This window comes from Benincasa hispida, chromosome 1, assembly GCF_009727055.1.
Source record: "Benincasa hispida cultivar B227 chromosome 1, ASM972705v1, whole genome shotgun sequence".
NCBI classification, from domain to species: domain Eukaryota; kingdom Viridiplantae; phylum Streptophyta; class Magnoliopsida; order Cucurbitales; family Cucurbitaceae; genus Benincasa; species Benincasa hispida.
In genome coordinates, this window is record NC_052349.1 from 19,281,507 (window position 1) to 19,284,450 (window position 2,944).

The 2,944-nt window shown below is 31.0% G+C and overlaps 1 long non-coding RNA gene across 1 annotated transcript; it reads right to left on the reverse strand.

Annotated features, from left to right (window-relative positions):
• Positions 1-287: 287 nt before the first annotated feature.
• Positions 288-2,714, reverse strand: LOC120069159. Its single transcript, XR_005479457.1, has 2 exons — positions 2,665-2,714; positions 288-1,093 (listed from the first exon to the last, which is right to left on the reverse strand). It is a non-coding gene; the product is annotated as an uncharacterized LOC120069159 (long non-coding RNA).
• Positions 2,715-2,944: the final 230 nt, after the last annotated feature.

Sequence of the window (2,944 nt, forward strand, 5' to 3'; positions counted from 1 at the left end):
GTCTGGTCTTATACAAACTCTTTGTATTGAATATCCCCATTCACATGTCTCCACATGAACGATCAGGATCAGATCGTTTGTAGCACTTTACAACAATTGTAACATCTACAAAGTTAGTCGTATTCGTAATGTCACCAAGATAAGGTATCCAAACTTATCCATATACTACAGACCATTTAGGTTATCACTTAAACATGATCCACCTGTATGTCTCCACATACATGTTTAAGTTTCATCACATAACCTTGGATCTTAGTTTATTGGATTAAATTAATGCAATTTAAACATCAATAAAATACCTCTTATTTTATTAGATATGTAATTTGTCTTTACAAACCACAAGATACACGAGATTTAAGACATAAACTCCAAAATTTAATCCCATATTTTTGGACTATCACACAATTACTTTAAAGTTTCAAATAAACGCCTACCCAAAGTATGACTTGAACCAACACCACTTCAAAATTCAATTGAGAACTCCATCTTAAACATAGACCACATGTAAGGATCTTAAACCCAAAATTACAGCAGCCATAATGAATATCTACGAATTTTGGGCCGCCAATACTCACCGAAAACTTATTGAAACACCCTTGAAATTGTTGGACAGCAGCTCTAAACGCTCTAAATTGCCAACCTAACCTCCAAAATATTATGGGCACCGATGAATTAAACCAACATTAAATGAGTATTCAAGATAAACCTCACATACTTACGGAATCTTATCGAAACTAATCCTGAACCTGCTGGACAACAACTTCGATGCCCTCCAAACTTCGAACCCAACCAAAACCTTACCCAAAAACCAACTCTGATGAAGACAATCGACGACGACGCGATTGCAGGCGGCGGCCAAATGTGCGCGCGGTGGCTGGTAGCATCGATGGTGGTAGCGAGCAGCTGGCGGAACAGCACGGTGCGGTGTGATTTAGAGAGAGAGAGAGAGAGAGAGAGAGAGCGGTGGTGCACCGTACTAACGATTAGTGGGCAGCGGATGGGTTTACTGAAGGGTGGCGGCGACAGCTAGGGCGAATGGCTGAAGTTGGCAGACGGTGATCGGATGCAATGGACGACGTCTATGAGAGATTGGCTACGAAAGAGTTGAAACACAGATGAGAGATAGAGAGCCGATTGCATGCGCGAAGGAAAAAAGAATGGTTTAATTCTTTTGCATGCTTCTCGAGGTTGATATATATTTATTTCCTTTTTTTAACCGCACGCACGAACACAAAACCTATGGGTCTAAAACCTAGGGGTTTAAAAGGTATTATACCCTAAAATTTATTTTGCACTCATGCTAATAAAGAATTAATATGTATTTTTTTGAAAAAAAAGTAAAAATAATTTGCCACAGATAGGTGCAACTTATAATCCGAGTTTACACTAATGCTCGTCCTAATCTTTGACATTAACATTCTAATTTATTAATTTAAAAATAATTATGAAGTAAGTTTTTTAGATTAATTTATTTTAATAGTGATGCAAAATTAGTGAAAACTGATTAATTATAATTCTTTTTAACTCTTTTATATTAAGTAATAAATATTAACAAGGTTAAACGTTTTAATCTTGAAACTTATGGATAGGACTAAATTTATTAGCTTATAAAAGCTTAGATGTTTAATTGATAAAATTATATGTGTTTATTCAATGTGAATATATTGAAGAATATAGATTTATTTATTTACGAAAAATGAGAATTTCTACTGATATAATTAATAGTTCAAAGTTTCAATTAATACACCTCAAAATTTAAATATATTTCTTACTTTTATTCTTTAATTTTAATTCATATTTTTTTCCTCTTTTTAAGACTCCAAATTATTGTATATAGTTCTATTTTCACCCAAAAAAAAAAAAAAGAATTATTATAAAGTTCTCATAAAAAATTTAAAATTACTAAACATTTTTAAATAAATAAAAAAAACAGAAAAGATAACACTTATATAATTATTGAAGAAATTGAATTCTTCAACGAAAGTGTATGAACTAAAAATTTACGAAAGCGATTATAGTTTAGGAAAGAAATGACTCTCATATGATGAGCGAGCTCTCCCACATCTACCACAAAATCACTTAAAATATAAAAATTTGAAACAAGAAAGGAAGCTCAAAACATCTAATTCCTACCAACTTTGTGCTTTGTTCTTTTGAAAAGACAAGTCAATGTCAAGATAACTTAGACATAAAACAGAATATATCCCAAATTTTGGCCATGGCTCAAGTGGCATGTAATTTAACAAGTATTAGTGTGTTTTAGTGTTTTTTTTTCTATCTTTTTTCTTATTATCTAAAAAGTTTCATTTTAATTTTTCATAGTGTTATTTCATTAGTGATTAATAAAATTGGTTTGATAAATGCTACTAGATATAATACTTTTAGTGAATTGAACAGAAAATCAAAGGAAGTTAGTCCAAGAAAATATTATTCATATCAAATTATCAATACACATACTATATAGTTCAAACATAGTAAATCATCCAAATCATTAAACTATATATCTATATAATTGATTTTTTTAACAAAAAAATAGAGGCAAATAATCTAACCATAGTTTTTCTAACACAACTTACCCAAAAAATAAAAAAATAAAAAAAAAATAAAAACCCTTATTGGTAACTCCACTTCACAACCTAGCAATAGTTCTAGAGTAATACTTACTTGCCCATAAGTCTATACCCTTATTTTTCATTGGATGCAATAGATGCTGCACATGTGCCCAAGTTTCTCCCTAGTTTTATATCAATCAATGCATGAATATAGTGGTTAAAAAGATTTCCTACAAAAAGTAATTTCAACAACTCTCTAAAATTCCCCCCTTATCCCTATAAGCATCTCTAACTACTTTATTCTCAACCAAAAAGGACTACTTATCCAAACTATACTGCATATGCAGATATTTTTCAATTATTTGTAAGCAAAACCATATTATAAAATAACT